Below are 27,199 nucleotides of genomic sequence, written 5' to 3'. Positions count from 1 at the left end.
TTCAAACAGTGTAAAGCAAAAGCTCGTTGGACACGAAAACAAGCCAAGAAGACCTCATGGGTGAAATATGTATCCTCCCTAAACAGTTTTGTTCCTGCAAAAGAGGTATGGGATCGTGTTAAGAAAATTCGAGGTACTTACCACTCATTCAGCATTCCCCTTTTTCCTTCATCATCCCCATCACTAAAAGAACAGGCTGACATTCTTGCTGATCATTTTCGAGAAGTCTCCAGTTCTTCAAATTACTCTACCAAATTTAAAAAGTTCAGGTCCTTGGCAGAAAAACAGCATATTGATTTCTCTGGAAGTGATACTGGTTACAACCGGCCGTTCACAATGTCTGAGCTTGAATTTGCCCTTGCAGTAAGGAAGCAGTCAGCACCTGGTCCAGATATGATTCATTATGAACTGCTGAGGCACTTGTCGGCTGAATCCTTGGTGAATTTGTTGTCTTTAATTATTTATGGGAAGCTTATTGTTTTACACAGTGCTGGAAGCGAGCACACATAATTCCCATCTTGAAGCCTGGCAAAGACCCTTCCCTACCAGCAAGTTATCGGCTTATAGCACTGACTAGTTGTCTAGGAAAAACTTATGAACGGCTTATAAACAAAAGGCTAGTATACATTCTAGAACAAAAGAAAATTTTTGATAAAAACCAGTGTGGTTTTAGAAGAGGTCGCTCAACCTTAGATCACCTTGTCCGGTTGGAGACTTTCGTGCGTGAGGCTTTTGTGAACCGGCAGCATTGCGTTTCTGTCTTTTTTGATTTACAGAAAGCTTACGATACGGCATGGCGGTACGGAATACTTCAGGACCTGTATAGGTGTGGCGTTCGTGGTCGCATGCTGCGTTGCTTAAAGGACTTCTTGACAGACTGTTTCTTTTAAGTCCGCCTGGGATCCACGCTCTCAGATGTTTTTACACAGGAAAACGGCGTCCCACAAGGAGGTGTCTTGAGTGTTACCTTGTTTGCAATTAAGATCAACAGCCTCGCTGCAGTTATACCACCATCAGTCTTTTATTCATTGTACGTAGACGATGTCCAGATCGCTTTCTCCTCATGCAACTTGTCAATTTGTGAGCGCCAATTGCAGATAGCAATAAATAGGATGAGTAAGTGGGCCGATGAAAATGGCTTCCGGTTTGCACCAGAAAAAACGGTGTGCGTGCCTTTTTCATTACGTCGAGGGTTGTCGCTAGATCCCAGCTTGCAGATGAATGGCATTGACGTAACCGTTAGGCATGAACACAAATTCTTGGGTGTTATTTTTGATAAGAAGCTCACTTTTCAGACCCATCTTGTGATCATCATCATGATCTTGTGAATATTTCCGAAAATGTCAAATTTGTCTTGTATGCCGACGACACCAGTCTGTTCCTCAGTGACGCGGATGCGGATAACCTAATAACCAAAGGAAATTTAATTTTGTCTAGATTTTTTTTTGTGGTCGCGAATAAATGGCCTATATATTAATGATACAAAAACAAAGGCAATTTTATTTAAACCGTCCAATAAACAGGTAAATATAAATGAAACTCTCCATTTTCAATCCACGCCGATTGAATTAGTGAAAGAACATAAAACATTAGGTATTATATTTTCAGATAACTTACAGTGGGATAAACACATAAACCAGGTCGTCAGCAAATTATGCAAAATTGTAGGTGTGCTTGCACGTTGTCGAGCCATTCTCCCCGAAAAAATAAAACTACAAATATATCATGCATTATTTAAATCCCAAATATCCTATTGCCATCTCGTTTGGGGCACGACCACAAGGACAAATCTGAACAGAATATTATTACTACAAAAAAAAGTTTTGCGCTTTGTTGGAAACGTTCATTTCTTAGCCCACACAGAGGCTCTATTTTCACGATACAAAATTATAAATATACATCGTTTTTATGAGTACCTTTTGACTCGATCATTTCTTTTTTCTTCCCCTGAATCTATTAATTTTCTGAAACAGACATCGGGATTAATCAAAAACATACCCACCATTTGCACCCGCTACTCCGAGGAATGGAAAGTGTTTCCGTTTCGCACGAACTACAGTTACCAGTCTTTGAAACATAATCTACCCTCATTGCTAAACAAATATTGCGTAGATGACGTGGACATCTACAATATAAACCCTAAGTCATTGTACTTACTTTTTGTATAGAGCTGTTTTCATTAACCTGTGAAACCTAGGTCTCTTTTATATATGTATTTTACGTATTGCTGTAATCTCTGCAGTTATTTTTGTATCGCCATAGCTGTCTGCCAAGTGCACGGGGCCCGGACCCCGTCAAGTCAACATTTGTTGACTTTTTGTCCGTGGCTCCGGCGTCTGTAACCCATACGGATGCAAAAATAAAAATTATTATAATTATTATTATTATTATAATCTAAAAACTGAAGCGAAAGTGTCTTAAATCTGCCAATGTTCTCAAGGTGCTTGCACACATGTCCTGGGGTTCTGACAGGAGATGCCTCCTGCGGCTCTACAACTCGCTGGTTCGTTCCCGCCTCGACTATGGTGCGGTTGTATATGGCTCGGCACGACCGTCATCTTTAAAAATGCTAGATCCTGTGCATCACCTTGGACTTCGACTTGCCACGGGGGCCTTCCGAACGTCGCCTGTCCCGAGTTTGTATGCGGAGACATACCAAATGCCTCTAGAAAAGCGAAGACAGTTCCTCAGCCTATGCTATAGTTATAAAGTCAAATCTGACCCTGAACACCCATCCTTCCGTTGTTTGCAGGTATCTCCTTTTTTTCGTCTTTTTGAGAATAAGCCAAGTATAGTACGGCTTTTAAGCCTCCGCATTGAATGCATGTCTGCATCGCTGCAGCTTGCACTTCCTGAGCGCAGCTTGATGACAAAAGTTCGAAGCATTGCTCCTTGGAAGGTGGTGCACTATACCTGTGACTGGTCACTAGCGAAATACAATAAGCGAACTGTTGCACCACTAGTCCTTCAGCAAGAGTTTATGACCTTGCAAGCTAAGTATAAGGACTATGCACAATTCTTCACTGATGGTGCAAAAACTCCACACTTTGTTGGTTCGGCTGTATATTCAGAACACTTTGTAAAAGCTCGACGGCTTCACTCTGTTGCCAGCATTTTTACTGCAGAACTTTATGGTGTGCTCATGGTTATTGAATATATATTAGGCAACAACATCAGGAAAGCTATTTTGTTTGTGGACTCCCAGAGTGCTATCCTCTCTCTCTGTTCCCTCCATGATGCTAAGAATCGGCTCGTGCAACAAGTACAGGTAGAGTTAAACCTGGCTTCCCAAATGGGATACAATATCAAGCTATGCTGGGTACCAAGCCATGTGGGAATTTCAGGTAATGAAAAGGCGGATAGGCTAGCAGCCTCTGTTAAGGATGCTCTGGAAACACCTGTTCAGCTGCCTCAAGAAGATTTTAAACCGGTTCTCAAAAAAGCAGTTTATTATGCCTGGCAGCAAGACTGGGACAAAGAAATAAATAATAAGCTACATGTTATCAAACCACGTTTGGAGTTATGGGAGAGTTCGCACCATAGAAACCGTCGCCATGAAGTCTTAATGTGTCGTTTGAGAATTGGACATTCACGTATCACCCATCGGCATCTTCTTTGTGGTGAGGACACCCCAGTCTGTGAGCATTGCGGTGAATCGCTAACTATACTGCATATTTTATTGCACTGCAAATTCTTTGATCAGAAACGTCGGACGAGTTTTCCTTCACTTTCTGGATATCTTCCATTTCATCCAGCCTTCTTACTGGGAGATGAACCTTTAGTTCCTTTTGGTCACATTTTAGATTTTCTTAAAAAAACTGGCTACCTGCACCAGTTATAGATCCTCTGCATAGTAATTCCTTCCTTCTACTATAGAGTCTTTTAATTATCTCTTTTGCGCAGCATGGCCTTTGTTGCTTTTTGCGCCATTAAACACCTAATCAGTCAGTCAGTTTTGATGGTGCGATACAAAGCTGGTGAACGCTCCCGTCAGCACGCACTTAGCGCGAGGTCAGCGCTATGCTTGTAGCGCTCCACAGCATATGTGAACAGACCTTTATGGTCAAGCGGCCCCTGCCAGGGTCTGCCAAACACAAAAAGCAAGCCATCGGTAGGATTGGTGTTTCGCTCAATACGATTGAATATCAGGTCTCTGTGCTGCATAACAAAATCAGCAACCATGGCGCCGAGAAGAATAGAGCATGGTGCGTGCTTTGCAAGCTCGAGAACGCGCTCAAACTAAAAACAGTTTCTGGAGCCACAGATAATGAATACACCGTGAACAGAGGTACTTCGACATACCTTGTCAGGAGAAAATCAGTTCACTTACAGCTGGATTATGGAACTGGAAATAAGGCAGTCCAGATGGATTCCAGCTGGACCCAGCTGGAATCTAGCTGGACTGCCTCATTTCCAGTTCCATAATCCAGCTGGTAGTGGACTGATTTTCGCCAGGGAATTGTCTTGTGACTTCAGAACAGATGAAGTTCAGTGCTGCAGCACTGTGAATCCAAACCAGATCCCGCAAAGATCGAAGACAACACAGGGAGAAAAAACGGTGACCAGCTTCTGACAAGGGTTGTATTTCATTTCACTAAGGACAGGCTCTTTTCAAACAAAGACCCCTTCACATTTTCCGAACGCACCCTATCTGCCGAGGTGCACAAGAAAGAATGCAGGGAAGGGGGGTTGGGGCAACACCTCCTAAATTGGGAAGGCCTCAGCGCTCTTTCCGCATGGCCAAAAGACGAGGCCATCGGGGGTGTGGAAGAGAAAGCAACGCATGGGGGTTTATCGTCGGGGCAATGAATTATTGATGCAAGCGTGTTCATTTACTTAAATGCCACTATGCACAACATTTTGGTTAGGAAGCTGAATTTCTTAGACTAGTGAATTATCTTTGCATAAAACCATTTATGTAAAATGGAAGAACAGGTTGGGTGCGTATCGAGGTTTCGAGCTAGATAGAGTACTTTTAAGCACATAATTGTGAATGATGTAATTATCCTTGCGGGATAGATCAGTTATGAAGAATACTTGCCAAAAATTACATGATAAAGAATGATTGACATCTCCTGACATCTGATGGGATGCACAAGTTTCATTCCAATCTTGTCGCTGTTTTTACCATGTGAAGAGTAAGGCGGAGTAGGCGTTTAAAACGATTGAGTAGTTGATTCATGGTGCTGGGTTTTCAACAATGTGTACCAAAAGGAGCCGACCATTGCTTTCAATAGCTTCCCAGGATGCTCACTGTTTGCTTCTTATGTGGTCCGCAAGATCCTTTGGGCTAAGAATCTTATTTTCTTGGTCGCTGGCAAACGTTTCCATGGAGTTGGCCACAACAGTTATCACGGATCTTAAGTTGAAGCGCATTCTTCGAGCCTCTGGGCACGACAGCCTCAATTGCTCCGTCGCTCTCCACTTGGTATGGCCTGACGCATCGCTCTCCTTCCCTGTGGGAGCGGAAGCGCAAAAAGCGGCAATTAGAGAGGCGCTACCGAGCGCTGAAAGTCAGCAGATCGTCTGATGGAGAGCAGGCGTGGCAGCCGGGTGAAATGCGGGGTGAGGGCTTCACGGCATGTTAATTTTTTTAATAAAACTTCAAGGTAATTGACTCATCTGCGTATCATATTCAGTCAGGTTTACAAGAAATGAGGCTTCACAGTTTCTGAAAAATGGCTTAGCCATCAAGGGTTGACTTCACGCTTTAGGTGATTTCTATGGGAACGGGCATCTTGTAGCATCTTCATGTGTGGAATTACTGCTGTGCGATGCTCATTGAAGAACTCAACTCGGGATTAACACTACGTCTCTAAATTGTCATTCTGTATGGTGGATACAAGACACAATTTCAACGCAGCCTGACTTTGGAGTCTATAAACATTCACGCAACCTCATTTTAGCTTACAAGCTGCAGATTACTTGTTACCTCCTAATAAGCAGAGCTATTTGTTTTTATTTACAAATAAAACATTGAGTACATACGTAACAAGAATGAAAGAAATGTCTAGAAAGGCAACTCACATCTTTCTCAAAACCGTAGACACTTTCTGGATAGCGGCTTGTGTACATAATGTAGTGGCCTCTCTACCAACATGGTTAGATGGACTACCTAGTTGACAAGAAGACAATGCAAAAGCTTCTGCAAAAAAAAAAAACTGAGGAGAGCTCACTGCAGTGTTCATATATCATTTGGTGATTGCTGGACCACATAACACTGCAATCTTGCAGATGTGAGAGCAGAGTGCTGTAGAGCAGCTTAGATATGCATCTTGAATGCCTCACTTCTGGTGTCTTAAGTGCCAATTCGACTAAAGTGCAAACGGTGCTGCACACCCACGTCACTTCCTCTGTTGGATAGGTAAGACCTCCAGGTCAGCCTTGTACTTGTATGAACTGTGGTTTGTGCACGGTTCTTCCAGCTGTATTTTGCAACTGGGACATGACACCTGTGAGACAGTGTGCAGTGTGTATCTTGTGAGGCGAAAGGATATAATGGAATCTGAGAAGCCTTACGGATGCTTGCTAAAAACCTTACCTTCTCTTTGCATGCATGTGCTAAGTAGTTAGCCAAGTACATGATGGGCAGTTGCTGAAGCTGTAGCAAAATATGTATATTCTGATCCGGTAATTAGGGGAAAGAGTAACATATTCCACAAAAGGAAGGACAGAAGTTTCCTTCTCTCCCCCCTTTCCCCCCGACTTTTCTGAAATTAATGAACATGTCTTATAAATAGTCAAGAACAGTCATTCATAATCAATAGCAAGTTTTTATATTAAGGCTGATTCGCACACTTGCGTTCAGTCCGAATGCTATTGCGTCTGCTTGCAACGGTTAAAACACGATGGCGGTGCCCGCGAGATTGTGCCAACGGCTAGGTTATACACGCACCTAATGTATCAAACGCATTCAGACAGGATTGTAGATGGTTCCCACTGCATTTTGAAACCGTAGATGCGTTTTAAACTCTATGCAAGTCTGATCCATCCTTTAGGCTGCAACTATTCGTCCTTTGATGTTTGTGAACAAACTTGGTGGCACCATCTGTCGGATAGCCCTGACACACATCTGGTGTGCACACATTTCCCAATTTTTTAGGCATAGTTCTTTCGATAAATGTGTGAAATAACACTAGCATGAGTTGAATGAAATTATGTTAATTCATAGAAAAGAGAATTTCTCTATGACAGCACACAATTTGATGTTGAAAATACTGCAAAACATAGTACCTAGTTCAAGATAGTAAGTGCAAAAGGGCTATTTCTTCACAAGCCACCACATTTCAACCCACATAAGGAAGAGTAAATAAACCATTACAACAGGATCACAATTAAATCTATACGAGCCATAAACTATCAGAAAATAAGGTGGCAGGAACTGACATGTGATGGCAGCTGATGTACTGTCGATAAAAATAAATGCGAACAACCGCCCGCCTTATCACGTGCTGTGGTGATTACATTTAATTTTTCCTCGACTGTACCTGAGGACCGAGGTTGCTATAATCCTGATGAATGTTCCCAGTGGAACTCAGTGACAGCTGCTTCAGTGTATTTGCATCCTTTCTCCAGTGGGTTGCAAATGAAGCATGCATTTCTTTAAAGAAAAAGCTTCTGTTTCTTATGCATTCATTTCAGTAATTTGGGTCCCACACTGACATATGGAGGGGATCATGGTACTGAACCACGATTTCAATACCCTGCAGCTATCTCACCTAGCAGCTTTTTTTTTTTTGGTGGGTGGTAAAAAGGTAAAGTGTAATTCTGAGCAGTCTGTCGATCAAAATTACTCTACAAAATGCAATTTCTTAAAGTAGTGGACTACTTGCAAAACTATTCAACTACTTTACAAGCTCAAAATGAATTACTCCAGTCTAGCCGTAGTTCACTCTCAACTAGATTTATATCGGACTAAGTAAGTTTTTACATCAATAATTGTTTCTGGGCATGTCTAAACATTGCGTTTCCACTGCAATGGTACTTTAAATTAAGTTTTACAAAATGCAGACTAAATACAGTGAAAGTACTTATCCATACCAGTGACTGAAAAAAGGCAGTACATTTCTCTTTTAAGAGCTGAGGCAGGAATTCCATTACCCCTGTTGCAAGGATGCCTGCAGATAATAGAAACCATATCATTCAAAATGAGCTTTACCAAACAACCATAAACATAAATAGAGAAATGGTTTAAAGGCTATACGCTTGTACAGTGCTGCTGCCACTGTCTTTGTTTTCCGCTTATCTGCAGCAAGGGCCAACACTTCCATTCCAAAGCTCTTGATGTGCACTTTCAGCTCCTTAGCAGCATCAATCTTTGTGATGCACTTGAACTCCCTTTCAATCTGTTATTAAAAAATAAGCCAAAATGCTTGCTTAGTGAGCTGTGTACAAGAACACAAAAGACTGCAGCTACAGAGCTGCACATATGTGGAAAAGCTAAAACAGGTTATGCATAAACAGACACTGAGGTGTCTGTGTCTTTTTACTCCTAAAGAAGCCTTGAGAGAGAGATGTTATTGTCCCGTCTGTGACATATCCCTTTCAGAAGATGTGAAAACAGCTTTTTCAATTCTTACATCTCTACAATGGAGTCCAAGAAGCTTTACTCCTATACAGCCCTGAAACTGACCTACAGAGTGAGTGTGTGCTCGACAGTGGAATGATTCTTATAGAGCTGCCTTCAAATGTGGCAGTGATGGTAAAATAAATATTGACATAACAGGTACAGATTGGTGGCATTCTGCATTCAGCTGACAAGTAAGGGATTGCCCCACAAGCCCTACTGAGTGAAGGGCTCTGTTTTCACTATTTTGACTTGTATTCAAGAAACAACAAAAAAAAATCCTGTCAAGGTGGCTACCATTCGACCACAGTTTTTTTTAAAGAACTCTCAGCCTAAATTAGTAGAGTTGTGCGAATATTCGAAATTTCGAATACTAGTTCCGAATAATACACTATTCGATATTCGCTTTGAGAATAACTGCACTATTCGCGTTTTTCGAAGTGCTGATTGCGGCGGGTTGGCCCCGTTGAGTGCGCTTCTTGCCATGCACTGGTGCGTTGCGAAGCAATACCCGCAGAGGCGAGCTCTGCGGGTGTTGGTTCTCCGCAGCGCACCGGTGTTTGGTAAGAAGCGCACTCAACGGAGTAACACGCCGCGATAAACATTTGGAAAAGTATAAATATTGTAATTGCGTGCTTGGAAGTAAAGCATACATTCAAAGCGGGATGGTGCACCTGTGCCGACTGTATGTGCAAATAAATTAAAACTGTGAATTTGTATATCTACATTGCAGTAAAAGTTTTAAAATTAAACTGTTATGCAAGAGTATACTATGTTAGGCAGAGATGCCCTTACAACCTGCATTCATCATGCATGATTCATTCTTTTTAACTCGAGATTAAAGAAAGAATATTTTATATAGCAATATTTGTAAATTAACACCATTGGGTATAGTTGGCCATCTCTACAGGATTTATTTTATGTCCAATCCGTCGTTTACTTGCCATCGGAGGACACCAGACTTTCTGAGGTCACAGTTCATAAATATAGAGGATTAAACTTAGCTTATGAATGAATAAGTGGAACAACCTTCACAAGTTTAGGTGGGTTTTCGTCTAAGCATTATGCAATGGTAGTGAAAGGCGTGGAAAAACTTCGATATTCGAATCGAAAATATTCGGCCAAAACCACTATTCGCTTCGAATTTGCTTCAAACTCAAAATCCACTATTCACACAAGACTATAAATTAGTGTTCTGGTTTACCTCACGCCTCATTCAACACCTCTACAAACATGACTGACATAAAATCAATAAAATTCAATGTCATTCGAGCACAGATATTTTTCCTCCCTGCCATCTGTAACCATGCCTTCTCCTGCCAGCAAGCATCACTCCAATTAATTAAAGGGACAATGAAGGCAATTTTGGACATCCTTTTGGTGATTGAACTGGGTTCCTGTCACGTCTCAAGCCTCGTTGCCCAAATTTCAGCCGAAACCGGCGCTTGTGTGCCGCGCAAATCAATTATACAGTCGCGGTAATAACGTACCGGGATCGACTGGGGCGACGCCCCGAGAGTTGCGGGAGAAGCCAGGAGAAGCGGAGCTCACGTGACCGGTGCGGGGCCAAGAAGCTCGACGTCACAAGAGACGCGTCAGCGGTTGGTTGAAACGAAAGACGTGCCTTCGGTCACGTTTTGGTTCGCGATTTTTAGAAATACTGTTCTAATTTCCGCTTGAATAACAATGAAAAGTATAAATCGGACTGGAAATGATTACTAAACCGTAAATAAAGCAGTATAATTGCTTTTTTCTTTGCTACGCTGGATGCGAAACGGCCAACGAGTAACTATGGGCACCTCGGCATGCAGGCCCCTCGTTGCCGGCTGGGCGGTCTGCCTCGAGTGATGGCGGAAGCCGCCGCACTCTTACTCCCGTTCCATTTGTGTTGGGTCACTGAACGGAAGCTTGAATTCGCTCGCGAGAGCGGCATTGCGTCTATGTTGACCGATTTGACGAAACGACCGTGCCATTGCGCTGCTATAACCCACCGCGGTAACCAGAGTCTCGATCTCCTAAATACTACCGATACCGACTATTCGCACCTGAACGTCGCTCCCTATGTCACCTCCGTTTTCAAAGGCCCAGAAACAAGAATGGAGATTGTTCAGTTTCGGTTTCTTTACTTCTTTCGTAGGCACAGAAATACACATCACAAATGTCTACAAAAAATTGGGCAGTATGCTATGTTCCCAAGAAGCATAAAAACACCATTTAAAAAAAAATTAAATTAAATCGTCTTCATTGTTTCTTTAAGCGTGCCTTGGCTTGTACAAGAAAGTGACTTCAAGCTCTTGGACGTTTTGTGTTTAAAAACATCCTCATTGTCTTTAGAGAATATTGCAGGGACCTGTAAGCAGCCACCAGCTGCACTCAATTGCAAGAAGGTTAACATATGAGCTTTATCTAAAACCGGCCTGTTATTGTTATTTAAAAGGTTCAACCTTAATCATATTGCGAAAAGTTGCATACCTCTTGAGTATATCCCAGAACTGGATGCTTCCTTAGTACCTGACTGATGAGTGGCTTGGCAATGATCATCCAGTGGCACCTCTCATCAAAGGTGCACTCCATTGATGTTGCAAACTTTCCGGGGTTGTTTTCCTGACCTCTTCCGCCATTAAAGGGGCGGTGCAATGATTTTAACACCGAACGAATGTGCAGCTTGTATTTTTTATATTGTTTACTTCGGCATAAGTAAGAGAAAAAGTGCCATCATACCCCAAAATACCTATTTCGCTGCGTAATCGCAAAATAAAAAACACTTTTTTTCACAACAAGCGGCCACATGGTGGCCGCAAATGGAACCTATGGTGTGACGTCATTCAGAGTGGTTTTTGTAAGTGAGAGTGTTAGGCAATTGTAAGCTTGATTTAAGGTTAAGTTTATAAAATCTTGTTGTTTAGGCATGCAGAAACGCTTCAAAAGCCTAATATTACCGCTGAAAGATTTGTGGCGCCATCTACCGCAAGTCAACCAAACCTGCCGTCGCCGTCATCCGCCGACGCCCGAGGCGCCTACGGCGGTTACACGAGCAACCCAAACGTTTTGTCTTTCCCTCGCTCGACGGAGTGCGTTGGTCGTGGTCCGTAGTATCGTGGTATCGTTATTGTTCCTGGTGTCTCGACCTCGACTTCGATTGCCCGCCGTGTCGACTGCCCGCCGCACAAGTCCAACTGACTTGCTATACGCAAGCATCTTGCGCTCGACGTCGCTCATGCCGTTCGCCCATGCCGCCATGCTGGTCGGGAATCGACGGGAGAGCGTCAAGCGCTGGAGAAACGGAAGCCAGAAGCACCCAACCGGAAACCAATGCCACTCTGAATGACGTCACAGGCGAAGCTGGTGCCGCTTCAATGTTGAGTTGAGGGGTGCCAGAGATACCAATTTCTTTTATTTTTTTAATAAAAACTAGGGCAAGCAGGAAAGAATAGTTTTCGGTCCTTCGTTTTATATGTGGCCGGGATCAATTCCCGCAATTAATTAGCCAAAGTCCGCAAATTGTTGCACCGCCCCTTTAAGGGCAGATGTCCTGCCACTGAAGCTTCATCTTCACGATGACACCATTGACCTAAAAGAAGGGATCAAACATGTATCTTAAAAAAAGCTTTCAATGAATTTCTGCACTTCTCTCATCGAAAAAACTAAATTCAGTACAAATGAAAACATTGGTTAAAAATTAGATTTCGGTGTACCTCTCACGCGAAATGCAAAATGTGACAGTAGACAACATTTGCTCTTAGAGAAAATCTTAAAATCAGGAGAGTGTAATACACAGAAACATGCTCGGCCCATATCCCTTTTAGTAAATCTAAATTAACTGCCAAAAATATTAACTCATTTATTCAAATAATTATGTATGATTTGCTTCATATTGAATCATGGTGTCGAAAACAGTTGATGAAAGTCAACGTTCTCAGAACTAATTTTTTAACTTCACTACAAAGAAAAGCAGCACCCAGTTGAACCACTCACTCTGTTTGGCATACAAATTAGGAAACACAGAAATACCTTGGCATCAGCTCTGAATTTATCATGAGAACCTCATAAGCTACATCCCTGCAAAACCTAACCAAAGCTTGATATTTTTAGTGCATCACCTTTCAAAATGAACATGATGTGAAAATATCATTGCATTTCGTCCGTTATCAGCTGGAAGGGTCTCTTGTCTGGAACCCCCCATCAGTCACTACAAAATAGGGCTACTCGTTTCATAATTAGTTTCTCCATTTTTAAGAAAAATGCCATGCCTGACTTGGGCATGACCTAACCAAGTTTTAACCCGACCAGACGCCTGCATGTCGAACAAATGAATTATACAGTTGGCACAAAAATCATACTGGGAGCGATGACAGCGGTGCCCCGCGGGTGCAGACGATACAATTTTTGCGCGACCTCTTAGCACCTCGCCTAGCATATTGTAGGAGCATGACATTGGAGAGGGAGTGACTTTACTCTTGCTACATCCCTCAGACAGTTAGTTTTTATATTGCCAGTTTATTTACAGGCCCGGGAAAAGGCATCATATCTCTATAAAACATTGAGCGGCATGCCAGGTCTCCAAGATGTAAAAAAAAAAAACACATGTAAGAAAAAATAAATAAAATTGTCTTCATTGTTTCTTTATGTAAAGCCCTCATGGGCACTTAAAGAAATCAATAAAAATATTAAATTACAGCTGTTTAAATGTTTTTAACCAACTTTATTTGCGCCTAGCCAATGAGAATGCCATGTCCCAGGTGTACCGTGTTTAACAGTTGGCAACAGGATTTAACCTGGTTACGCTTCCTTCCAAAAATCTCCCTGCATGGCAAATGGCATGATTGCAATGTCTTGTTCATGAACAAAAGAAAGTCCGTCTCTCCCGAAAGGTTCCAACCTCAAATCGAAAAGTACGAACACCCGTTCTTCCGGAATGTCGCGTAACTTAAGGTTAGTAAACATCAGTCAAAAATGAAACAAAACAAAATACAGTACAACAAACGAAGGCGGCACTACTGTTTTCAGCACCGTGAAATGATGCTACAAACGAGTTTCGAACTCTCTGTAGCTCTCACCGAACCATGGTGGATATGTGCCGGAGAAAGTGTTTTTCCTTTTATTTTTTTTATTTCTGCATTTAGACACTGTGCCATCGCCTACTTTTAGGGAATTTCAGGCAACAGGTTGGTGGGTGCCGAGTCGGAATATTACGGTGTGCATGCGAGTGCCCGAACTAGCCCATAAGTAGCTCAAGAGGAAGCTGTATTTATGCCTACAAATGTTCTCGTTGCCATCAGAACACCTGGAGCTTTCGTGTGATTGCCTTTCCAGACAAAATATCCCGACATATTTTGTGTGGACTCTCAAGTAGGTTCACCTACTGAATTACCTCTATGATTTCTAGTACTTGTAACCTAACCAGAAAAGAAAAAGTGGCAGACGTTCACTGAAAGAACAGAAACTTGCCAGGCTTGTTCTTACCCAGTATCTTGTACACTGGATAGACAGTGGTTTCCCAATATTAGAGCGTAGCTCTTAGGCGCCCGTTTCCAACTTGAGTGGCGTCGCCGTCGGCGTAACCGCGCGGTGCATTATGGGTAAATTTCCCCGCTAAATCTAGCGGAAAAATTTCCCGCTAAATTTAGCGGAAAAATTTCCCTGCTAAATCTAGTGAAAAAATTTCCCCGCTAAATCTAGCGGAAAAACGTCCCCGCTAAATCTAGCGGAAAGATTTCCCCGCTAAATCTAGCTGAAAAATTTCCCCGCTAAATCTAGCGGAAAAATTTCCCCGCTACATCTAGCGGAATAATTACCCCGCCAAATCTAGCGGAAACATTTCCCCGTTAATTCTAGCGGAAAAATTTCCCCACTAAATCTAGCGGAATAATTTCCCCGCTAAATCTACCGGAAAAATTTCCCCGCTAAATCTAGCGGAAAAAGTTCCCCGCTAAATCTAGTGGAAAAATTTCCCCGCTAAATCTAGCAAAAACATTTCCCCGCTAAATCTAGCGGAAAAATTTCCCCGCTAAATCTAGCGGAAAAACGTCCCCGCTAAATCTAGCGGAAAAATTTCCCCGCTAAATCTAGCGGAAAAATTTCCCCGTTAATTCTAGAGGAAAAATTTCCCCGCTAAATCTAGCGGAAACATTTCCCCGCTAAATCTAGCGGAAAAATTTCCCCGTTAATTCTAGCGGAAAAATTTCCACACAAAATCTAGCGGAATAATTTCCCCGCTAAATCTACCGAAAAATTTCCCCGCTAAATCTAGCGGAAAAAGTTCCCCGCTAAATCTAGCGGAAAAATTTCCCCGCTAAATCTAGCAAAAACATTTCCCCGCTAAATCTAGCGGAATAATTTCCCCGCTAAATCTACCGGAAAAATTACCCCGCTACATCTAGCGGAATAATTTCCCCGCTAAATCTAGCTGAAAAATTTCCCCGCTAAATCTAGCGGAAAGATTTCCCCGCTACATCTAGCGGAAAAATTTCCCCACTAAATCTAGTGGAAAAATTTCCCGCTAAATTTAGCGGAAAAATTTCTCCGCTAAATCTAGCAAAAAAATTTTCCCGCTAAATCTAGCGGAAAAACGTTCCCGCTAAACCTAGCGGAAAAATTTCCCCTCTAAATTTAGCGGAAAATTTTCCCCGCTAACTCTAGCGGAAAAATTTACCCGCTAAACCTAGCGGAAAAATTTCCCCGCTAAATCTAGCAAAAAAATTTCCCCGCTAAATCTAGCGCGAAAACGTCCCCGCTAAATCTAGCGAAAAAATTTCCCCGCTAAATCTGGCGGAAACATTTCCCCGCTAAATCTAGCGAAAGAATTTCCCCGCTAAATCTAGCCGAAAAACTTCCCCGCTAAATCTAGCCGAAAAACTTCCCCGCTAAATCTAGCGGCAAAATTTCCCGCTAATTCTAGCGGAAAAATTTCCCCGCGAAATCTGGTGGAAAAATTTCTCGTGAGGTCAGGTGACCCCCCGAGGTCACGTGACACCCCCCGGTCACGTGACCTTGACGAGGGGGTCATGTGACCCCTGCAAGGTCACGTGACCACCCCTCCCCCCCCCCCCGATAACACGTGAACCTCAGTACCCTTCCCTCCTCCTCCTGAAGAGCTGCGCTCTAATTCGGCGTTACAGGGAGTTGTAAACGGCTTTCATTATTTTTCCAATTGTCAGTGTATTTGTTAAATGTGAGGACTGTGGGTAGTGATGAAATCTGAAACTGGCTTTCTTTTACGAGATTTGCATTGTGGTACTAGGCAGTGAATCACCATTGTCAATGCCTCCAAACATGTACAGTACACATGGATGCAAACAATGTCACAGACCTGCTGGAAGCAGTCGCAGTATGTGTCATTTAATAAGGATGCAGCAAAAGCAGCAATGCTTGTGTTTAGGGGTGTGCGAATACTCGAATATACGAATTCGAATCGAATAGAAAGTTCCCGAATAATTCGATTCGCGAATCGAATCTCTAGTATTCGGTCACTCGAATATTCAATACATTCGGCCAAAGACGCGCGGTTGGCGCGGAGCTGACGAAAAAAGCCATTTTTCTCCCCGATGTAAGCGCCATGATGTTAGACAAACCATACGAAAAACAGCTCTTGGTCCTACCATTCCACAAAAATCTAACGCACAGGTTAGAAAAAAGAAAAGTAACGAACGCCACAAACTTTATAGCACGCAGATTTACTCACGATCGTGATACAACCTACCCTTGAATCACAATTGAAACATCCCGTTAGCGCCGCTTCCAGAGAGGAATTGTTGGGAGGCCAAAATCCCGCTTCATGCCTAATTCTTTTCACGAGTAAAGCCCCTCGTTTCAAATTGAAGCACCGATGTAAAACACACTTGGCCGCACTCACAGAAATCGGCGACTGCACGATCACAGAAAGAAATCCACGTTGAACACGCCGATAAAACCAGCCGAGTTATCGTCGTCGTTCTTTTGGAACCTCAAGCCGCAAATTCTGATTCGGAACGAAACGAAACGGGAAAATAGTTTGCCTAGATTTGAGAGGGTTTCCAACCGTTCGATAGCCGCGTTTGAATTACGAACTGTGAGGTGACGAAAAAACAAAAGTGTCGATCGGGATCAGGCAGGCAGGGCAGGGAGAGCAGGCGTCGTCGCCCTTCTGTTTGCTCGCCTTTTTCCTCGCGACAACACAACACATGCGCACTTACGACCAATCTGCACTGGAGTCATCTCCGTGGTTTCAGTTTCGCTTGCTCCCTCTTTTAAATCAAGGCCCTCTAAAACAGGATAGATAGACGGAAAAATGGATGCATGGCGGCAATTGGACAGTGTCTTGCGCCACCTAACCATGCTTTTCTTTTTCTTACTTCAGATTATATTCTTTAAGCCTGTTTACTAAGATTTAACACCTATCTGTTTATTTACGTGAATTAAAATTCCGAATGCCCTTTTTCTTCCTTAAAGTGAAAACCAAATATCGCAAAATGCCCCTTTTCTGAGATAAGCAAACTTTCAAACAAAAAAGTCGCGGTGTTAGGTTCGGCTTAAAAAAGGCATGCGTGGCTGTAACTATGGTTTTTTTGTGACGTTTAAGGAAAATAGATATTTGTGCCATAAAATTGGATCTTTAGTGCCCAACATCCAACAGCAACTGCTTTTATTTTTTTTTTCATCAGAATTTTTTTACATTTTAGCGTTTGTTCTGCACAAGATGCATATTCTGCAGCAGGTGCATACTGTGCACATATAATAATTTTATTCGCAGCACACTTTGAAAAATTCCTACAAATAAAATCACTATTCGATATTCGATTTGATATTCGGCTTTTTTTTCTTGATTCAATTCGGTATTCGATTCGAAAACTACTATTCGGTGTTCGCACTTACTTCTGTTCACTCTAATAGCTCAAGGTAAGGCTGACAAAGCCATTGCTGCTACCAGCTCGCTAGCTTGCCTCTTGGAGCTTGAAGTCGGTCTTCTATATGACAACAATCAAACTTTGACAATTGCATATCAAAATCTGCACAGTGCAAGGATAATGGCATGATTGCCAGTAAATTGCACCAATTGCTAATTGTTCAAGACTGGTCATGCAGATTCTCATTACAGCGTGTCTTGGTGGCAGACCTATAATCCATTTCGTTGTAAGTCTGAGCGAAGGGGAAGCTACAAGAACGAGCGCAACTTTTTTTATGAAGTCGCTTTTTCAGTGATAAATGGTAGGCGTACCTGGCTAAGAGAATATTGTTGCTGATTAATGTGCTATGTGGGAGTTTCAAGGGGATCCCTGTTTTTCAGCCCAGGTAGAAATGCTTCCAGTCCAGGCTGTGTTATGGAACTGGAAATGGACTACGGCTGGAGCTGGAAATCTATTTTACCAGCCAAATTCCAGGCTCTTTCCACCCAGAAATAGACAAATTTCTTGCTGGAAATTAGATTTTTCCTCCTATAACATGCAGCATTTCCAGGTGGAAATGTTTTTTTTTCCTCCAGGAAAATGCATAATTTCCAGCCAGAAATGTTTTTATTTCCACCTGGAAAATGCATAATTTCCAACCGGGAATGTTCTTATTTCCGCCTGGAACATGCATAATTTCCCACCGGGAATGTTTTTATTTCCTCCTGGAACACGTATCGTTTCCAGCTGGAACAGCAGCCAAAGTTCACCATGAGAAACTTTACCTTTATTTGACATCTATTTGACATATACATTGATGATGTCCTTCCTTCTGCAAGCGTAGCTTCCGCTTCACATGATCTTGTCACTGAGGGCCCTTGTCAGGTTCGCAGCAGCGATTGTTGTGTCCTTTTTTTTTACGTAGCCCCAATGGTCCAGGCATGCTGAGAATAAAAAACATGAGAGCAACTGTAATGCTATCTGCTTTTAAAAGTTATGCATAAAATACTGACCAGAGACTACCTGAACCTTGGCCGGTGCGAGCTGCTTAGCGTTGAGGTCCCCTGCCAGCAACCTCCCGCACACCCTTCGCTGAGCCAGTGTTTCTGTACCCCAAATGGCTTGGGCGGCTTCCCGCACAACAATTGTTCCCTTTTTATTTTTAAATATTTTTGACGCGTTCTCTGCGTCGATGAATGTGTTGTTGCAGAGGTGAAACTGGGAAAAAGACATATATCAACAATCTAAACAAAGGCATGCACCATTTTTGTTTGCCGTACTTTCAAACGTCGCAAAAAATTACAATAAACCATATATGTAAATCTTGTTTAGGTCACTTAACATTGAAAAAAGTTACGCAACCCTTTGAGAACTGTACTTACGCGTCCATCAGCAGTCTGTGGGAAGTTCGGCACTTCATCCATGGGAGGCTGGGCATCTGGTGCAGCTGGGGGGCTCGGTTTCTGGGGCTTCGATTGGTGCGGCTGGGAGCTGGACGTCTAATGCTGCCACAACAACTGCACCAGGCTCTGCAACTTTGGAAAAGAGAATGTCAAAATGCTACACAGGTGTACTGTATAGGTGAAAAAAGGCCTAATGGAAAACCACAACGAAAAGTTCCAGCGGTGATTGGAAGCTGCTCATGATTGGCATTGGCATCAAGAAAATGGACAGCGAATGACGAGGGGGGTTTTATGAATAGTTACTTCAAAAAACTGTTATGCTTACAATTACAGTCAGCTGCAGCCCATACGGCATTGTACTCTGAAAGCACTTTCCAGAAGCGAGCTTACTTTGATTAAACCCTTCAGTATGTTTTTTCTGGGCTACATAGTACTAATGCAGCACAACACAAGCACACTGAAAGAGAAAATATCATGAAAAAAAAGCACAAGCAAATAATCTCTAAAACAATTTTAATACAATGCACTAAAAGATTCTGCAGTTTTTCACCAATAATTAACAGAGCAAAAAGCAACCGCATTTACCCCCAAAACATCCGTTAGTAGATGGCTCCACTGCAATGTTTTGACCCGATACTCGAGTGCATGCCGGCCTGGCGGCTTGGCGGAGTATGCCGTCTATACCTGTTTTGCCAAGAAAAAAGTAAGTTTTGCGCATTGTTCATGCGCGGCGTGAAGTAGTTCTTAACGAGACTCGGTTATCTGAGGAAAACGCGAGGCTTTTGGTGTTTTGAACGTGAACGTCTTGCTAAGACAACATATATCTAATCTACAATTCACCTACGTATATCTTAATTCTCTACATAAAAGGGGAAATCAGTAATGCTCCGCGAGAAGCCGGACTTTTTTTACTGTGGTTCTTGAGGTGAAAACGGGTATAGAAGAGCAACCCTCTGAAGCGGTATGAAGACACCTGTGTGTTGCTTGGACAGGTGTATGATTAGCATGAAAAGTTCCAAAGTGGAGAGCCCGATCTGACCGACAAACCTCTCTACGGCCGGGCTCACACTTCGACAACGCCGGAGGGGGCCTCTTCCTTCACACAACTCCAGCACACCAGCCCGGATTGGCCAGAGGGCCAATTCAGGCTGATTCCCACTCTGACAGATGGATCATGAAGCACTGCGTGCTCGATGATCCACCACACCTGTTCTGTCAAACCAAGAAGATCGCACAAAATAGGTGTACATCTGCAATATTGAAAGCTTGGTAGTGCTGTTGAGTCGTGCCTTCACAAGAAGGTACGTTCCAGCCTTCTGTGTGCACCCAGGGAAAAGACACTGCCATTAATCCTGTAATTATCACTGCATTTTCTTGCATACATGTACCCCCATGCAAACAAGCGAGGACACATGCTCACTGTAATGATGGACAAATGATACCGTTGATAGGTACATACTTATAAAGCTACCAAAAAGCCAATTTGTAAGGTGCATAACGCACAAAAATGAATCGCTCATACGCGATGTGCTTACTATTCATGCTTGGAAGCTCTTGAACCAGCTTCTGCACTAAAAGAAAGAACAAATAGGTCAGTCAGCTATTATCTCATTTATACACACAACATAGAAATCACCTAACTTACAGTTGCCCAGCTGCTTTTCAACCTTGCTTTCAAGAAAGCGGATTAGCTCTAAGTGAAACTGAGTGCTCTTGCTCCAGTTTGCATTGCCGCCTCCAGTACTGTGCTTCCTTTAGCGTTTTGTGGAGCTCCCCTGATGGTACTAAGCTCTTGTCAGAGTCAGAGGTACTCTCCACCTCATGCCTTCGTTTTTTGGATGCCTGCAGATAAAACAAGTTTTGATAGATGCTTTGCCTAAGCCATTGAATAATAAGACCTCGCACAAGCCCTTAAAAATAAAATTAGTGTACCTATTTTTTTCCCCATGCTGCCTATAGTTATGAATATTTTTCAATGAACACTCTAGTAATTACCATATAACTAGCCATGAAATGTTATGCTATTGTGCAGAATGAATTAGCCCAAGTTTGGTAGTCATTTTCCGTAATTTACTATTAGCCACCACATGGAACTGCACCACCTTGATAAATACACAAATCTTGAAGCAGTCGATGGGCATAGCTCTTTATATTGTGATCAAAACTTAAGCCCTATCGACCAGCCGGCATTCCAGAAAAGAAAAGGTTATGAAGCTACTAAATTATCAATGCAGGTGAAAAAAAAAGGTCAAGAATACTTTGCCAATATGAAGTGCTGATGTGAGATGGGCAGGTGCTGATGTGAGGCGGGGTGGTAGAGTGGTAGCTAGGGCTTCACGAGGCATGGTGCACAGGCGGTCTTGAACAGCAGCCTGCAGAATTTTATACAAACAATTGATGCAAGTAAAGTAGAAGCATACTTTTATTACCTTTGAGGTGATGGTTTGGCCATGGCTGCAGCATTAGCATTCAGCATGTCTGCAGTGTACCGTTCAAGCACGGCCTGAAATTGATGCTTCTTTGAAGCTGCTTTGTAAATTTTTCTTGAGCTCCTGTAACAAACAGAAAAGTGGTTGCAATGGCAAACACCAGAGAAACACTGGCCTAAGGCCGATTCCACAAGTACTATCAGCCAAAAAAGCTGGTTTGTAACAATCGCAAAACTGCAATAAATAGAAGGAACCTGTTTTGCGGTCTTTGCGGCAGCAGCTTCTTCCAAATCGGTCTCCTCAACGTCCGATGCATTTATTCGAGGAATCGGCGTCCTCTTGGAGAGCATTTTCAGTTCCATTTCTTCTTTTGTAGCTGTAAAACAGTGCATACGTGAACCAATGCTACATGTCTTAATTAGCTCGGCCAGGCAGAAAAACGGGCGTGTTGTTATTAGTTCCTAATGTATGTTTGTGCGTCCCTTTACGGTAAACTTGCAGTATGATCTAGTAGCACTGTATGCATCAATCAATAGCACTACAAACAAAATTCGCTTAATTGTTAACCACGTAGACGAGATACCTACTTTCTCAAATAAACCACGAAAACGGGCCCTGTTGTGCTTGTTTGCGTGGAGCGAAGAACACAACTATTAACCAATATGGGACATTGCTTAACTGCTGCATACTACTATCAGGTGTGCTGCCCACTGATCTCTGTTGTGGTAGGCAGGATCGCGGATTGAGGCCTGCCTTGCTAGGGTCGAGTGGCACCACCGGCAGCGATTGCTTGATACCAGCAAATGTATGGAAGTCTACGAGAAAAACACGAAAAAATGCTGTTTTCTTTATTATTAGGTTGTTCTCGGCAATGAAACTTTTATTGTATTTTCCGCGAAAGGCATTAAATTATGTGTTTAGATATTAGAACCAGCATGACATTCAGCTTTTATAAATAAATAGTTATTGTCAAGGGTTGAGGGTTACGACTCCGTTGAGCAGAAGCTCTGCTGCGGTTGGATGAGACGAGGGTTGCCGAGACTCAACGTAGTCATTCGTGGTTTGAAAGTCAGTTGTTTTATCAGACGACTCGTTTGAAGACATTTTTACGCGTAATTTCTGCACTACAGAACGGCGATAATAAGCTGAAAAGCTTTGAAAGCAATTCTTTTCCACCGTCTAAAAATAATTTTTTTTAAATATTTTTTTAGAGAGTAGTTTGATGGTGCTTCCTAAGTTCATGTATTTGTATGTTAAAAAAAGCAACAGCGATTACTGTTGTGATTTCGTTACCTCTTGGAGGAAGAATAAAACCTGGCATCTTTTCAAACGCTGTGCCGAGTGATTTTTTCGCAATATTTAGCTTCAAACACGGAAGGCTTCTGTTGAGAACTAAAACTCGAAGCGTGTCGTTTATCTTACGAACTCGACACAACCGTGAACGCTGGTACATTTGAATTTTTTAATCGGCTTTCGATAGCTTCATAGACTTCGATCTGATTGCAAAATACCTGAAATGACAGTCTCAAAACATCGTAAAATAATCGCGTTCAAGGACAGCGTCCAAACTTCAGCGTCCATACTTTTCTGTTTTACTTCCATAGAGCTGCGTGTATCGTGTTAAGCAATGGCCGCCGGTAGCGACACCGGAACGCTCTCGACCCGCGATCCAGCTTACTACAATAGACATCAGTGGTGCCGCCAGTCTGGTGGCACGATAATATGAGTCGGCATGTCGTTTACTGAGTGCACAACGAGGAAGGTGAAGGTTAGGCCCAATCGTGCACAAGAGACACGCTTGGCAACACAATGGAACTTAACAAAAAGAGCGCAGTTACGGTTGACAAAGTTGATCAGTGCAATATATACCAAATTTTGCACTAACCTGCAAGTTGCAGTATTTGAATGACATACCGCCCGCTGTTTACTTTGTCTTTTTTGTCGTGCCAGATGGCTGTACCGTAAAAACCCGCGTATAGTTCAGACCCGCATATAGTCCGAGGTGTAATTCGGGGATAGAAAACGCGAGAAAAAACGTTTTCACGCGAATATAGTTTAAGAGAAACAGACAAATGCATTTATTTACATTACACCTTATTCGTCGTCCTCGTCTGACGCACTCTCTTCCGAAGTTCCCTTGTCGGAAATGTACTCCCACAGCACCTCATCCTCCGTGCCATCAAGCGCGTTTGAAATGGAGCACTTTTTAAAGGCACGACAAACCAGCGCCTCGGGAATGCAGGCCCGTTTCAGCCGTCCGGCAGGGGTCACTTCCAGCTCTCCGAACCTCATCCACTCCATGTACGGGCGCCTGATGTGGTCCTTAAACGGCTTATTAATGCACACTTCAAGTGGCTGCAGCTGGGATGTCATCCCTCCCGGGATGACGACGAGCTCGGTGCGGGAGTCTTGCGGCAGTCGCTTCACGGAGTCCGCCAGATGACACCAAAACGCGTCGAGCACAAGCATCGATGGGAACCCCAGCAGTGCTCCGGGCCGTCGACACCACACGGACTTTATCGAGTCCAGCACTAGCGATTCGTCCATCCACCCCTTGTCCAGGCAGCGGATGACAACATTTTTTGGGAACTTCTCCCCCTTCGGCAGCGTCTTTCGTTTGAACATCACGCAGGGTGGCAGCGTGCGACCGTCTGCCGTGCAGGACATTACAGTTACCCGCGTTTCCTCGTTCCCAGTTGATCGCACGGTAACTTGCCTGGAGCCTTTTTGATGCACCGTTAGAGCCGAGGGCATATCGAGGTACACTGGCGTCTGGTCAGTGTTGCCAATCTGGCCCAGCCTTTCGCAAAGAAATCACGTGCTTCTGAAAAGCCACAAACAGCTCTTCGTAGCTTTCTGGCAGCTTCTGCGAGATCGACGTACGCCGACGTAGGGAGAACCCAGCGCGGCGCATGAAGCGAGACACCCAATGCTTGCTTGCCTTGAAGTCCGCCCGATGAATGCCTTTGTCTCGAGCGATCTCCCTTGCCTTTGCTTGCAGCAGCTCGATGTTCACCGCGAGATGTGCAGCTCGTTGCTCCCGAACAAAGTCCGTCAGTTCTCGTTCCACTTCGGGAAACTCTCCATTTTTCGGTCCCCGGAAACTTTTTCTCTGGCCGCTGCATGCAAAAAGGGCTTCCTTAACCCCAAGCACGTCCAGGCGGTCGCGTGGGTCGACACCACCCATGGCATTTCGAACGCGGCTGCGCTTTCAACCACTGAAGACGTCGACACTACGCAAGCGGAACTTATGGCACTTCTCCGAGCATCTCAGTGGGTTCTTCAAACTTTTACACCAACAGACATCCCACACAGGCTCCTACTGTTCACCAACTCGACCCGCGCTTACGAAACTTGCAGACAAGCGAGCGGGAGCCCCTCAACGTACACGGGAATAGTTGGCGAGTTGCTCGCCGCCTTCCTAGAACTTCGAAACAAGCTCAACATCGAAGCTACTATTTCCTGGGTGCCCGCGCATGCGGGCATTGACGGCAATGAGTGGGCCCACAGCGAGGCTCGAGCAGCAGTTCGCCAGATGGCATCTGCGCCGAACGCATTCCACAACTCAGCCGGCGAGGCAGCCAGCCCGGCCGACCCGTCTGTCGTCAAGGAAAGTGCTAAACAGTGAAGGCGGAGAACCCTACGGCACCTTCGTGAGGAGCAGGAGGAACGTTCGGACGAGCAGTTGCGTCCCGTTCCTCCGATGCCGAATGACTTACCGAGGAGCACTCGGACCCCCGTCTGCCGCCTCGCGACCGACACTGTCTTATCCCCGGCGCTGCGCCATAAGTTCTTTGGCGACGATCCCGACGAGAGGGTGTGTCGCCGGTGCCGGAGGACCGCGACGGCTGCCCATGTTGTCTGAGAGTGCGAGCGCCACGCTAGCCTTCGGAAAACGAAACTGGAGGAACTCCCAGACGAGATCCGTCCGGCGACGTATGTCGATTGGATTCTGCCCACCAGTCGTGACAAGACGATCCTCTCCCTGCTGTGGACAAAGCTGGCGGAGTTCGTCTGTGACAACGACGGCCCCGGTGGACGACTTTGCAGCAGCCGAAGGCGCTGGGACCAACACCCACCCAGACCGCCATGATGGCAACGGCAGATCCTTAGGCCCGCACCGATGCAGACGACAATGGTGCATTATATGTGTGTATGGTATATATATATATATATCATATATTATATATAACAGGGCAATAAAGAATGTTCTAACAACAACAACTGGTTCCGCCAACCGCGAATGCTCCGCTCGTTCACGCCGAACTGCCGCTCCGCAGCACAGTTGCCGATGATTTCGGCAGCAGAAATAACTTTTCTTTTAAAGGCAGCCGAGTACTGCCTGCACGGTCCTGACATGGTGTAAAATCACAGAAAATTGTGGCCGTCGTGATGTGTGCCAAGTGATTGCAATGGCCACTGTCAGGGTTGCCGTTGGGCATACTTGGAAAGTAGCCAAAAGTAGCCATACCATTTAATCTTAGCGCCATATTTGTAGCCAAATTGAACACAAGCGATATTATGAATACTGTTTTTATTAGTAAATTCGAACAATCAGGGATAGCATTTTGAATCAACTCAGGATACAGAATAAATACAACAAAAATTTTGGCACCTTTGCTTTGTCACAGGTGTGTCGCAAATAAATAAATTATTAAATGTTCAGTGGGCCTGTACATAGTTTATCTAGAATAGATAGTGTTCTTGCCAGAGTAATTTTGACACATTCTAGTCAACAACTCAGTTGGGACGTTAAATGTCGAAGTTGTTTTTCCCTGAAGCTGTAGACCAAACTTGACTCGTAGGATCGCCATGAGTAGGTTCAGCTTCATTTTGTTGCGGGTCTCTGTTTTTGTCAAAATCATACAAGAGAACACGCGCTCAGCATCAGCATTAGAAACTGGAAGAGAAAATTTTCAATGCACCTCGCGCCAGGTGTGGAGAAGGGCATTCGCCGCAAGTGTCCTCGTACAATGCCGCTGCATGCCAGAAACTCAAACATGATGTGCGATCAAATGCACCGATAACTGTTTGCAGTTGCCGTATTTCCGACTCCAGCTCGACGGAGGAACATTTAAAAAATGCAGCGGCAGTTTCAGTATGCCTTCACGGCTCTTCGCACTTTCTATATTATCAGGATTGATGGCGTGCAGCCTCCGAAGTGTAGACGAGGCATTTGGAAGCCGCTGCTGGAGCTGTATCGCCATCTGCCTCAAGAACTGGAAGCACCGATCCCTCACGGCCCCTTGGTCTTCAGTAGAAACTAGAGAAAGTTTCTCCCTGAAGACGTCACCCAGATCCGCTGTCTCTGGTTGCAAAAAGATAGACCCCATCTTCACCAGGTCTAGAGACAGCAGGCTTTCCGTTGTGTTGTGCCTCAAGACTGATGGGTGAAAAATTCGTCTTAGGACTTCCAAATACAAGTTTTCTAGCTCTTGAAAGACAACCAGTGGGTCGGGCGCGTTGGTCTGGAGCATTCTGTTCACCCGTCTGACGCTACGGAGAACTGAGGCAAAGAACACGATGTAGGCATGATGTTTTCTGTCCCGATACATCTCTCGCAAAATGCGCACGTTGTAGCCTGCGCTGTTCTGCTTTCTCAAAAAACTCTTGGAGGGCCTGGTACTGCGCCAAAATTCTTTCGATACAGTCTGCAATAGCAAGCCACCTTGTGTGCGAAAGCGATAAAAGCTGGGGCGGTGACTCTACACTTTCATCGTCCACCAACAGGCTGGCATGGAGTCTTATAACCATCTTGCCGGCAGCTGCTGTGTGCAAAGTAGTTCTGAGTTTCTCGCATTAATTGCTCAACCGCAGAGGGAATCGCCTCCATCGACTTGGATGCCACAAGGTCCAGGCTGTGGCAAGAGCATTTTACCAGGATTAATTCTTTGTTATCCTCACGAAGATGGCTGAAGAGAGAATTGTGTTCGCCGCACA

At 44.0% G+C, this 27,199-nt stretch overlaps 1 pseudogene; it reads left to right on the top strand.

Annotated features, from left to right (window-relative positions):
• The first annotated feature begins 24,794 nt into the window (after positions 1-24,794).
• Positions 24,795-25,352, top strand: LOC121836429 (annotated as a pseudogene).
• The last annotated feature ends 1,847 nt before the right edge of the window (positions 25,353-27,199 follow it).

Source organism: Ixodes scapularis, unplaced genomic scaffold (assembly GCF_016920785.2).
Source record: "Ixodes scapularis isolate PalLabHiFi unplaced genomic scaffold, ASM1692078v2 PGA_scaffold0__279_contigs__length_252992795, whole genome shotgun sequence".
NCBI lineage: Eukaryota > Metazoa > Arthropoda > Arachnida > Ixodida > Ixodidae > Ixodes > Ixodes scapularis.
The sequence above is the reverse complement of the archived record's forward strand: the minus strand, read 5'-3'. Positions and strand labels throughout refer to the sequence as shown.